This window comes from Micropterus dolomieu, linkage group LG17, assembly GCF_021292245.1.
Source record: "Micropterus dolomieu isolate WLL.071019.BEF.003 ecotype Adirondacks linkage group LG17, ASM2129224v1, whole genome shotgun sequence".
Lineage (NCBI taxonomy): Eukaryota > Metazoa > Chordata > Actinopteri > Centrarchiformes > Centrarchidae > Micropterus > Micropterus dolomieu.
The window spans coordinates 13,744,573-13,758,473 of NC_060166.1; the positions used below are offsets into that span (position 1 = coordinate 13,744,573).

The 13,901-nt window shown below is 41.2% G+C and overlaps 1 protein-coding gene across 1 annotated transcript in view; it reads left to right on the forward strand.

The window, feature by feature from the left end:
• Nucleotides 1-3,666: 3,666 nt before the first annotated feature.
• b3gat1a (beta-1,3-glucuronyltransferase 1 (glucuronosyltransferase P) a) overlaps nucleotides 3,667-13,901 on the forward strand; it is an 81,360-nt gene continuing 71,125 nt past the window's right edge. The window contains exon 1 of the mRNA XM_046074678.1: nucleotides 3,667-3,737. The gene's annotated coding sequence lies outside the window, so the exon portion shown is untranslated. The remainder of the gene's footprint in view (nucleotides 3,738-13,901) is intronic.

Sequence of the window (13,901 nt, forward strand, 5' to 3'; positions counted from 1 at the left end):
GGTGCATTTATACGGAGACTTGTTTTCACACAGGTGGATTCTATTTATCATCATTAGTCATTTAGGTCAACATTGGATCATTCAGAGATCCTCACTGAACTTCTGGAGAGAGTTTGCTGCACTGAAAGTAAAGGGGCTGAATAATTTTGCACGCCCAATTTTTCAGTTTTTTATTTGTTAAAAAGGTTTGAAATATCCAATAAATTTCGTTCCACTTCATAATTGTGTCCCACTTGTTGTTGATTCTTCACAAAAAATTACAGTTTTATATCTTTATGTTTGAAGCCTGAAATGTGGCAAAAGGTCAAAGTTCAAGGGGGCCGAATACTTTCGCAAGGCACTGTAAGTTGTTCGCAGCGCAACATCACAACCAAGCTCTTGGTACCATGTGAGCAAGGGCACATCTGCTGTCTACTGTAGGAGTGAGAATAACAGACAGCATACAGTGATTTTATCTTGAGTAGGCCTAATGTGCGTCAGGAGCTCAGCCCTCTTACAGATGCAGGAGTGTCAATCTGTGATTTGGAGCTGTCTAAGGATTTGCCCTTGAATCACAGGCGTCAGACAGCTGTTTGTTGATCCGTCTGAGTCACTTGTATACCGAGGACCCTGTCCAACTGATGGCCTAATTCAATGTAAATACAGGCCCTCCTCAGCCTCCCTGCTGTTGCCAAAGACAGCTGTTCTTCGGGCAGACTTGGCCTCCTGCCACTCCCCTCTCAGCTTTTCAAAACACTCTAAACTGCATTTCTTCAATGAATTAAATTATTAAAGGATGATTGAGGTCATTTTCAACATCACTCTTATTTTTTTTCTCCATTTGTTTGATGGTGGTCAGAAGGTTGTTCCTTGTGTTAGCCTAGTGGACTGCGTTTTACTCTCCTTTGGGGTTTAGTTGCTCTTTTATCCATTGAATTTGACACAATTAATAATGACAATGACAAAAACTAGAAGGCAGAAAAAAATCAGCCTAATTTCCAGCCAGGTACTGTAAATGCTGAAATGACAACTGTCACTAGCAGGTTGTAGCTAGCTAATTAAGCTAACATTAACTCCATGAGTTAATTTGGATAATGAGTTTGGCAGGAGTTGCTGGAGTGTAAAGTTTCCCAAATCTAACAAGGAGCAGAACATCAGCTCATGTTAGCCTAAACTCTGATATAGAAACATCGACAACAACACCGGCGCCCACACAGCGGGGAAATACTACTGAGAGTATCTTTTTATACATAACCTGTAATCCCACAAAATAATGTTGTATAAAGGCATCCTGGTCTTGGAAATAAAGCTGGGTTAGGTATTAGGCAAGTAGCCAGAGATGCTGAGGTTTACAGCTTACATTAGAGCAGACAAACACACTGTTAACTCCAGTCCTTACACTTTTGCTCTTGTGCTTTTGGTTTTGGAGATGGTACCTCTCAAATGTAACAATGCCTTGTTGCATTTACTACACTCTGAATGGACAATCCTTGTTTGAAGGAATGGTTTAGGGATCAATCAATAGGAATGTGGGATTGTAGAATTACTTTCTGTTTTAAAATGGATTATATAATCAGTATGAATCAACAACATCTAACTTGTAGTTGTCTTATTCCCTTGCCCTGTAGTCTGATTCTTCAACTGTTGCTACTACTGATGCTGTATTTGTTGCTTTACAGTGATGCAGGTAATTGTTATCTTGTCTTTAACTCGTAAGTCATTCATCTGGACAGGAGCCTGATAAATAAATGTTTACAAGTGAAGTGTAAAATGTATTCATGTTAGAACAAATAAAACAGCACAGATCATTGATTAACATGATTTCAACCTGACTTCACATTTTGACAAACATTGTAGAATTGCTATAATCTTTCCAAAAATGTGTTGTTTTTATGTTTCAAGGGCATACTTTGTGTCAACACACAAAGTATCATGTGTGCACCCAAAGCTAATGCTGCCAAGGGTGGATCTCATAACCACACACCCATTTGACGTAATTTCCTACATAATGGTGATGTAAATATGACAACAACCATCCATCTGCCCACAAATTCACCACACCCATCTGGACAAATACTGTGAGGAAGACTCCTCGACCAGGACAAAAGTGGAACACTAGAAATTTAACGTTTAATTATCTGCTTTCATTAGATGCTACTAATGAAAACTTTTCACACACAGAGCAGCTATTTTTTTCATAGACAACAAAAATATTTTAGTCAAATGATAAGGTTTACTCTCATTTACACAGCTGCTTTTAAATTTAGGCTGAAGTAAGGATACTCATTTGTTATCAGGAAACAGGGCCTATGCACCTTCACCATCTATCAGTCTTGGGGACTACCTGTGGGGTCACCTACCAGAACACTCAACTCCAAGAAATGATACAGACCAAGGCCGTAGATACAGGGAAGCTATAACACAGGCTGTTATTGGGCCGGCCACCTGCCCATGCATCAGTTTAATGTTCTTTATCACCATCACATCCGAGCTAGAGTCATTCATCCACACCAGGGAGAGTTTACTGTAGAGGTGTCTGGTTCAGAGACACATATGAGTCAGACATTTTGAACAGTGACAAGCTGCCACAGTCTGTGTATGCTCACTGTTTTATTGGTCACAAACACGCACACTAGCACTCTCTTGTATGCAGCTCAGAGAAACTGCATAATTGTCTCTGACGCAGCCCTGACACTACCCTTTTCCATTCTCACTCTGTCGCTCCTCTTCTCTGGTAAGCGTATGCCTCTAGGCCATCCTGTAAGACATGAAAAACACAATCGTGCGAAAGTGTTGAGCAACATGGACTGAATTCAGAAAGCTTTTGACAGCTACATTTTTACCAAATAGGAATTCTTAGATGATGATCCCTGTAATTGTTTAGACACTGCAGGGAGCATTTATCTGTCTCACACTGAGACATGGGACACTTAAAAGATTACTAATTGACATGTTGGCAGTTTCTGTTGGATTTGGTTTGCTTTGCACCAGTCAGCAGAAATAAAAATGCAAGACAATGTAAATAAAAGCATTTAGTCACTGATTGCATTTTGGAATTACATTTTTGTAACTATAATGTTCAATGGGATGTACCTAATGTGCAATATGGGACCGGTCTAATGAGGGATTGGTATGGTCAAGGCAAAATGAAAAACAAACCCAGACTGAATGAAAACAATGTAGAGATAAGCTACACAGGAACAGAGAAAAGGCTGCAAACAAACTGCTGTAGCTGAAATAGTGGGTAACATCAGTGTGTGTCTGGCACACTGATAACGCTTTTTTAAATGAAGCATACTCTCTTTCAGAGATACTGACTCATGAATACTTTTGTTTCAAAATTGGCTTTTAGTGGTTTGGATTAGATGATAACTCCACTTATCATCCACCAAAGAAATGCAGTTGTGCCAAAGTGAGCGTAGTTTGCTAGGCAAAGTAAAATGACATTGTCTGGATGCAACTCCCACTTCAAAGTCTGTCAGAACATTACATATCAATGGACCCCCAGTGAGGGCAGTGGGGCCTGCCCACCGGGCCTGGCTCCAGCACCGGCAGCATATCGAGGCCCCTTCCATCTGTTGCCCTTGTCCTGGGTGTGTGTGTGTGTGTGCTGGCCTGCTCAGATCCTATCTCTATCATCTGCTGAACTCTAATGCCTCTCTGTTTCCCTCTTATTAGGCCTGAAAAGATGCACCAGATGGCTTGTGGGAGAAAATCATACTCCTCCAAAAGGGAAAGAGGCACCACCCACAGCCATGGTAGAGCTCTGAAAGATTTAAGACATGCCATACTTTAAACACACACGCACACACATAAAGACCTCATTGATTCACGCTTGAATTGTACAAACAGCGTTATGTCCCTAGAAAGGAATGACAGCAGCGTATAAATTAGACGATCGAGTCTTTAAGATGGATACTTGATATATTGACCGAACACACGTGACCTTGACTCTGTGGCTACACGGTATGTCTGAACAGGCAATCTGTGTGTAATAGTGTTCTGTTCGCAAACTAAATAGTCCTTTTACACAAGCATGTATTAAAAGATTCAAACATGCTTGAGCTTCAATTCACACTGATGGGTCATTTACCTTTATTCATTTAGCTGACGCTTTTATCCAAAGTGACTTACAATTGCTATATAGGTCAGAGGTCACATACCTCTGGAGCAACAAGGGGTTAAGTGTCTTGCTCACTGGTGGATGTCTCACAGTGGGAATTGAACCCAGGTCTCCCACACCAAAGGCAGGTATCTTATCTATGCGCCATCCCCAACCCCATCTCCACTACACCTGACCTGCATATGAGAGCATGAAAATTCCAGTGGAGAGTGGAGCAAGTGTTCTGTCTGGTTTTCTCCCTGTTGTTAAGTTTTTTTTACATTTATATTGATTCATAAATCCAGAAAACCAGGTTTACTGAAGGAATAAGAATACACCCCCACATTGATATGCTAAAACTAAATATAAAGAGTGAAAATGCAGTGAATCATTTGCCATATACATCTATACTGAGTCATCTTTAAAAGTGTTTTACCAGAGTTTCACAATAACAATGATGAACTTCCACTATGAACTGATTTTAGCTTGAAAACACACAAGCAGCTGACAAAGCACACACACACACACAAATTTTCAAATACAACACCCTGATCAGATTTTATTCTAAACGCTCCCTTTACCCTCAAACAGCTCATTTCCCCCCCCTTTTCCCCCTACACAAAAAGCCACCCTGGAGCACTGATCCTTTCCAGTAAATTGTTCTGTCGAACACTTGGGTCACATTCTTGTGTTTTTTGATTCAGCAACTCAAGTTATTCGAGTCCAAGCCGACTGCTGGACTGAAGCTTAAAAATACCTGCATGACACTTTGCAGCAAAATGTAGCACGCAGCTGCTAGATCATCTGATGGCTTTTCTTCAGGTTATCCAGGCATGCAGACACACACACACCATCATCATCATCATTAGCGGCTGCGCTATTAACAACAATTTAGTGATTTTAATTCCCTCTTGGTTGCTGACTGTTTTTTTTCCATCATACTGTAAGAGCAAAATGAAAAAATAGTCTGTGAGGTTTAATGTACCAGATGTAATTTAAAACAAGTAATAATGTGCAGAGATGTCTGTGCATGAGTTTATTCATTTTCATGCATACAACACACTTGGGGAAATTATGTCTTTTTCCTCTCTGCCTTTCCCCATGGTTTTGTTTTTCATAGTGCAACATCCAGGATTCTGGTTTCCCTCGAGCAGGGCTACCTCAGTGTACCAGCCCTATCCTCGTCTCTCTGGCCTGGCTGAGATCCTCAGAGGGCCAGGTCCAGCTCCTCAGGTTCAAAGGAGATGAGCTGGCCCGAGGTGGTGGTTTTTGATCCTCACACCAGACGCTGTCTCACCTCCACAGCAGACAGGCTCTTTATTCAGTGACGCCTGAAATTAGATGGTGCACTTTTTCAGGGGGGTGGAAATGTTGTGGTGGAACTGGCATCAGGGTTGCCCCTGCCAATCCCTGGAGCTACAGAAGCATCTGGAGAAATAGGCTGTGGACTTTGAATTTTCTGTCACCCAGAACAAAAGAACTTTTGTCCATGGATGCAAATTTGTGTTCATTCCAATTTCTGCAATATCTTTCTGCATGTGTGCTTTTGTGCAGTCATGCATGCATAAGGGTTTGCTTTATCAGTGACACAATTGCAGCTCTTCCAGAATTAATTCCCCGCTGCCAAAAACAACATATGTTCTTGTCTTATACAGCGATTCTGCTCATGTCCAAGCAGTTTTTGGCTGTCTTTAAACGTCTTTAACGGGGATGAAGGATCTGTACAGTGCATGTGCAAACTGCAAAGTGAACTGACAGTTTTCACTTACTTAAGCATAGTTTCCTGATTGTACAGTTATTTCACAATGAAACTGGACTCTTTCTTTTCTGTCTTCCACCACATCTTCTTCAAAACCTCTTGTCCACCTCCCTCCTGTCTCTCCCTTTCTACCTCTATCTCCCTCTCTCTGAGCAACTCCCCCTTCCCTTTTCCTTTCTCTCCTTCCAGTGCTGCAGCCCACCCTGCTCTGAGCTTTAATGGTACATGCCATTAGAAAGCCATTCTCTGGAAGGGAGGAGGGGAGGGTGGTCTCAATCTCAGCTAAGAGGCTACTTTAGTCCCCCAACATAAGCACATTCACAGATGTCTCTGCACGCGTATAGCCGCGTCTCACCCGTCACGACAGAGCCGCCTGCTTCTCTGTGAAGCAACGAGCCGCGGACAAGGAGAAACAGAGAGGGGACAGATAACCACAAAGAGAGGTGGACAGGAGACGAGAGGGAAGCAGAACAAGAGACAGAAGAGGTGAACACATCGCTGCCACTCTGACGCCTCCTCTCGTGCGCCTGTTTTCGGCTTGTGCGAGCGCAAGAAGAGGAGAGAGGGAAGGGAGGAGAATAAAACCTCGGAGCTTGTGTACTCTGTTTGCTTTATATTTCCGTCCTTTTCTTTTTTTTTTAATCTCCATCATCCAAGGCATGAAGGCGGGTGTCAGCTGGCACGGCAGTATAAAAGAAAGGGATGCTTTGAATGCTGCCTCTCTTTCGACAAGGGGCAAGGAAGAGGAAGTGGGGGACAACACAGAGCGGGGACAAAAACAGGATTTCTAGAATGAATGGGAGTCCTTCTGCCGCATGCGCTGGGAATAGCAGTGTCACACTGAAGTCTCTGAATGAGGTAAAAAAAAAAAAAAACAAGACAAGAAATTAATGATACCACTATGTTTCTTTCTCTTCCGTGCCTGATTGGCCGGCAGGGTCAGATATAGATCTGAGAGACACTTGAAAGCACGTACAGAGAGAACAGAACCAATTTCCATGTTGATCAGGCTTGGAACAGAAGTGGGGAGATTGCCATCTTTGTCCCTGGGTCGTTGTGTACAGCAGCACGGTGGAAGTGAGGGGAGATGTATGCATGTAGCATGCTGCAGAGAGGCAGCGTGAGCTGGGGGTAGAAAGAAGAGTCAGTGTCGGCCTGATGAAAAGAATTGCTGATAATCCTCCTGATGAGCACTTGGGTGCTGAGATAGCAAAGGGGCATTGAGAGATCTTCTCTTAACTGACCAGCAAAGCTGCTCCTGCACAAGGTCCAATTAGATATTAGATTCAGTCAGTTCAGCTGATAAATGCAAATTATATTCACTTTTTCATAAAATATGAATTTGATCTCCTGTGGAGCACATTACAAATCCAGTGAAAGAAATAAAATATATGAAGGCTCAAAAAAAGGGGGGATAGAACAAAATACAGTGCTCGTTTTCTAAAGCAAAGTCTGACAGAACACTGCTCACTAGTGACCCTGGGGAGCCGTACCTTCCAGACAGAAAATAACAACTTGTCCACAGAGGTGAGCAAAAAAGGGGCATTGGCTTGAGAAAAGGAAAGCTTGAGTTGAAGTTAAGTGGGCTGTACGCTCTCATTTCTGACACCTACCTAGAAAAACCTGGCTCTTTGTGAAAAGATGCAGTAGTAGTGGTTGTTTTCGTGACCAGCACAGGTGCAGGAGCAACTCTGCTCCCTGGTCATGGAAAGAAGAAACAACAGTGCATTGTTTCAACCCATGTTCCACTTCTGTCCACTAATGAGACAATGAAGGGCATATTTTGTGTGTTACGATCACTTGGGTGTGTAAGGCATATCTAGAAGGAAGCAGGAAATATGCATAGTGATGGGAAAACAGGGCTAGCAGTCTAATATGCATGTGAAACATGCATTGGTAATATTATATTGCAGTGCTTAATTATATGTATTTTTGTAGTTAGCTGGGACTCTCAGTATTCTCAGTGGTAAATCTTGCACAAACTATGGTTCTAGTGCCAAAGGTCTGGGCTCCGGGCAGAAGTCCTTAGTTACGTGTCAAGACACATAAACCTAACTCTCCCTGGAAGTTCTGACTGGTCCATTCCCAGAAAGGCTGACACCCATAATGACATCAGGCACATTGGGCAAATATGCTGTATCTCAAGCTCATATTTCAACAATCAAGCCACTGTGTCTTAGAAAAGAAAACAATTTGGATGCTTAATTTGTGGAATTATTAACATATCAAATACCATTTAATAGCTATTGGATAGATACAATATTTATAGTGAGCCTTATAGTGTTGTGAGTATGTGTATTTGTGCCATTTTATGGGGAAACAAACCGAAACGTCTGGTCACTGCAGGGCTGTGTACCTATCAATCAGGAAATACAATAAAACACACGTTCTCCTCCCTCTCCAAACTTCTCATCTGTTCCATATGTCTGCATACATGATGCATGGTGGCAACACCTGGCACTCATTTCTCCGCCTGTACAGTATGTTCACATGCAATCAAGCCACGCATGTTCTCAGCTGTTTCTCACACAGGTGTTAGCGAACCTATATAGCGCTGCACTCTCTGACCATGTATATATTTAGTTTCTGCTCAGACTGGCAACGTCAGCAAATAGCATCCGTAGCTCATTTATGGGAGCGGACAGCTTGTCATTTCATTCTGTGTTGATAGTTGCCCCCAGCTCTTTGGCCATACAATACATAAAGTGCTAGACACACATGATGTGGCTGCAGTTCGTTACAGTATGGATAGAAGAGAGTAAATCTATTGGCACCACAAAGCATACTTACAGTATAACATATGAATGTTATTCATTTTCTTTTCATAAATGTCATCAATCAAAATAACATTAGTTTGGTTAGTTTATATGCTTTACTATTGTGCCTTTCTTTTTTATAGAGCTATTATTTATTATAGAGTATTTTATCGCTTTAATGAAAAAGCCCTATTAAACACTCTACGTACTGGAAAAGGGTCAAAAACTATTGTAACTGGAGAGCTGGGGGGTTATTGTAAAGTGGCATAATCCACAATTGTTTTTATTTAAAAAGCTTTTCACTTTACAATGAGCACTGAAATGTGAAGCAATCAATGTTAGGAACGGAAAAGGAAAAAGAAAACTGCAACTGCAGTACATCGCCTCACATTACCATTTTTACCCTACCAAAAACTTAAAAAAATGCATTATAACAGCATATTATTAAGTCTTATTAAACAATGTATTATCATTTAGATACACTATCAGTGACTGTAAGAATGATTAAGTGGTTCCAAATCTTAGCTTTTTCCTCATCTAGAATGGGGAACACTACACAATCAATGTCATCATAACATGGGTATTATACTATACAGGTATATATGCGTTTACATCTTGTAGAAATGCAGGTGTTGCATGTTCACATGTGGAGTATATGTGTTTATCACAGATAGCTCAGGAGCATTTCACACATCATTGCACAGTGTAATAATGGGTTTGGAGCCTGACAAGACGCAGGGATTAGACTTTGCACAAATGTTTTGAAAGCTATTGACAAGGCTGCGGAGGTTTAGAAAGAGAGGGCAGTGTGTGGGTGCGTGTAAAGCATGTCTACCTACACTGAGAGTTCACAGATACAGGTTTTTGAACCCCACTCCACTGGGCAAAAATCTTTTATATTTGATGTGTGTTGAGTGTGTGCTGTAGGTTTCTCTTTGAAGGTAACTGCACTCCTCTGTAGATTCAGTCATGGAGCTGTCCAGCCTTCGGCAACAGTGGGGCAGGGGAGCAGACATGAAGATAAAACCTCGCCTTTATCACATACAGTATGTTAGATACTCTATATAGCTGAACAACCCACAGTATGAAGTGTATAGAGTACAGTGTGTGCTTAAGTACATATACGTATATATAACAGATAAGACAGTAGTTCACACAGCTACATGGGCTCTCACATCTTGCGACTGGAAATATAGGTTTGCAAAAGCACACTCATTCTCATGAACAACTGTGTGCTATCACTACAATCAAAATGTGTAACAGAAAGCAAAATCCACTACAGGAATGGGAATTCAGTGGGGAACACTAATGCAATACTGGGGCGAACATTTTCCCATGTAAATCTTGTTGATCATGAATATTAACCACTGTGACTGCTTTCCAGAGTGACGCCACAGCAGTCTGATCTTTTTGAGGCTACATCAACAAATTCTCCTGCAGTCTGAATATAGTCTAAAAGGGTTGCATGTTGACAGCAGGATTAGGATGTACATTTTATAATTATTACATGTATTACACAATACCTGCAACAAACATGCACAAAATAACAGTTTGGATTAGCACTGTAACGTGCTATTATACTATTTATATCAGCTATGATTATTGGTCATGGTATGGTCAAGTGCGGATGGCTGTATTCATATATAAAGGATCAGGCTATTGCATTCAGAGTGCTTAATCCCAGTTGATAAATTACCATTCGTTTCAGTTTTACCCATTTTTACAGAAAAAAACAGCATTAGTTGAAATGATTTTCACCCCGATTTTTATGCCCTTGTGCATCCAAAAGTACTTTTTCCTATAGCATCAATAAGCAGATTGCGCAGTTTAAAAGGTCCTCTTGTAAGACGAGCATCTAAGAGAAGGGTTTTGGTGACAGAAGTTGAAGAGAAACCTCGTATAAAAAAAGACTAACTGTTATAACCATATTACAAATTACGTTTGCAAAATATGCTATATGTGATTTTGCACAAATCACAGTTCTGTATAGTTCTTTATGTCCCATGTACACTTATTTCTAATTTTTGCAATAAAAGGGGGAAAAAAAGATTCTGATTATTCCGATACCACATGAATGCACCATCAGTCACTGTTCACCCCTCCCTTTCCAAGCGCGCAGGAGACGCTACGGTGGCTGACACGCTTTGTCGGCTCTTGTGCTAAATAAATAACAATGGTGTTCAGCAATAATATAAGTCACTCTAACAGTATGAAAACATGTGATGGCATGGTGTGACTATGGCCTATGGCGGTCCCAAAGGCAGGTTCTTTAAACGTACTGGTCACATGCCCTTTTTAATGAACAGCTTAGAAGCAAAGTTATAGCAAAATGAAGACTAAGAACAATCTGTTGGGCCTTGCAGAAGTGCTGTTGTACCTCCGTGGATTACACTCCATGGGGCACTTAAAATCTGTCTGGCTGCCCATTAAGACAGCCACTATCCTGGCTCATTAATGTCCTGCTGAGGAATTAGAATAAACTGTGCTCCACAGACTTGCGCTGGCAGAGGCTCTCTGCCTTCTATCCAGCAGTTTTTCTCCCTCCAGGGACAGCAGTTGTTTGCCTGAAGTACATCAGAGCAGCTTGGAGTGACCAACAACACAGAATAATTAGATGTTCAATTCCTCCAAATGGGCTGGGTGTTGAATTCATCCTGACTTGCTTCAGCAATTTCGGCAAAAGTTGCCAAATATAATCACTGTGTAGGACATCACCACTCACTTAAATGGGAAATCGAGTTTGAAAACCGAGGATTATAAGATGAGGATGGGACGCAACGCCATCCTGGAAGTAGTGAAGCAGCACGAGTCGCAATCAAGTGCATTAAAATCACAGGAACAGAGTGCTTGGAGTTTGATTAAAGCTGTGTTTTACTATATGTTTTGTTTGCACATTGTGCTATATTTATGTTTTGGTTATTCCTCTTTTGTTCTGCGAGAAATGTTTGAGTTTGAGAATAGAAGGGTCTATCTGTGTCTCCTAGAGGTAGCTATTTGATTACTCAGAACTCTCACCAGTGGACCTTTTATGACCCCAGTCGAATTGGGGAAGGTATTTGTGAAAACTCTTATGTTAGAAATAACAATTAATTCAATGAAAAAACATGACATTATCACTCGTGCCAAAAGTGGAGACCTTTGGGTTTGATTGTTCTGTTTGTTAAAGCTAAACTCAGCAGACCCCTACTTCACATATCATCATTTGTTTTTCAGCAACAGAAACAGTTAGAACAGCTTCACTAACAGAGCAAGTTTCAGTTCATGAAGAGGAATTCTATTGCAAACAAAACCCAGTAACATGTTAGCAAGTGGCTGCTTTTGCATCTTCTAAACAAGTTGGTCTGAGTGTCAATAAAATGAACAGCATAATTTCTGTTTCACAGGGATGTGCTGCTAAGGCTTGTAAAGCTGTTTACTTGTTCAATCAGTAGCATAATTCAAATAAGTTCCCCCGTTTTCTTAATTAATTTTTTTGTTTGGTATAATCTCATTATGTTTATTTGTGGTTACCCATGGTCCCCGGGGCAGTACTGCTGTGTTAGAAAAAAAGAGGTATTAGGGACAGCTGGCAGTGTGGTATCTGTTGTATTCACATTCATCAGGCCTGCTGGAGATTAGAAGACGGAGCAGAGATGCTACTGGAGGCGTATAGTATGTGCAGTCAAATAGCGCACAGTATATCCCCACACACCCCACCGGCACCAACAACACACACACACACAACCTCCCCCGCTGTCAAACTATATTCTGCCACACACACCAGGAATAGAGGATGGATAGAGTGGAAAACTCTTCTTTTCTCTCTTCTATCCTAAGATAATTTCACATTTTCTTTGAGTGTTACAATTACATAACGTAGAAAGCGAATAGGAAGAGCTCCACTCTGTCCTTCATGGCAAAATGAGCTTAACCAATAATCAGAGTGGTGGAGATGGCACAGCTTGTATCTGCAGCGGGGTGTTCAGCTCAGTGGGAGGAGGAGTTGCATACATGGAGCTAAGTGTGAGGCTATAGTACTATATACTATATGTTCTGCCTAACAGTAGGTGTCTGAGGCCGGGAGGCTGAGATGATAATTTCACATAATGACAGAGGTCGACTCTTCTCCTCACCCTGTCCACACAATGATGATATGACCTGACAGCGGTGAACACTGTGGGTGAGGTCCGTGTTAGCTGTAATAAATACATATACGATGGCATAAATTTATGCATCCAAATCAAGCAATACGACCACTTAATTCCTAATATTAAAAGTAGTTATTTGTTCTGGCCGTGAACAGATGTGAGGAAAAATGTGCACCAAACTTTCCTCTTTAAGTTGGTTATTCATGTGTTATTCTAATCCAAATCAAGTCTATTCACAAATAAGTGCACCAAATGAGAATGATTTTGGCAGTGAATCTTCCATATGAGCTTTCATGCTCTTTTTTTTTCATCTGTGTGATAAACATCCAGTTCCTTCCAGGGAAAGCTGCTGTAATTACTCACAGATTAGGCAACAGCGATTGCAAACACACGGCACAACAAAAAAAAGTCCTGGTTTTGAGGCAAGAAAACAAGCTCTCTCAATTACCCTCTTGAGGAAATCCTCGAGGCTTTGTCGTAAATCCCTCAGCTTTAACAAGAACTATAAGTGTCCGTCCACCTTTTGGGGGGGGGGGGGGGGGGGAGGATCACTTGCTTGGATCAACATGCTGAGAGATTATTTCATAACCTCAGAAAGACAATACCGGCAAGGCAAAGAGATCACCGTTACCTAGTGTTGCTCAATATACAGATTTATGAACAACACAGTCCAACAGCACAACAGCAGTTGAGGTCAGTGAACCTATGAAATCTGATAAAGGACTCAATGACTGGACAAAACCCTTCTTGCAATAACTAGAAAATCACAAAATTGCAGCTGATTCCCTTCCTCTGACTAAAGAGATCGTATCCTAAAGAGGTTGTGCTGTAATGCTCCTAAGCAGAGAACATTACAGAAGGTAATACACACAAACAATAAACACAGAGTGATTGGCATTTATAGATTAACATCTCTCTAAAACCTAATAAACCATATACTGATTGACAAAACGGATTAGTAAAAGTAGTAATAGGAGGAAAGAGGGCAGCAGAGGGATAAGGGACATTTTAAGAATATCTGTTTCTTGCTTTAGCCTGTAGACAACCTTGTTCGACTGCTCCCAAACAAGCAATTCAGATGTTACTAAATGGATATCTACTTAATTCAAGAATTTCCTTCCATGCATTTGATTGATTGCACACATCAGGGTGAACATTGCTATGCCATCCGGCTTCTC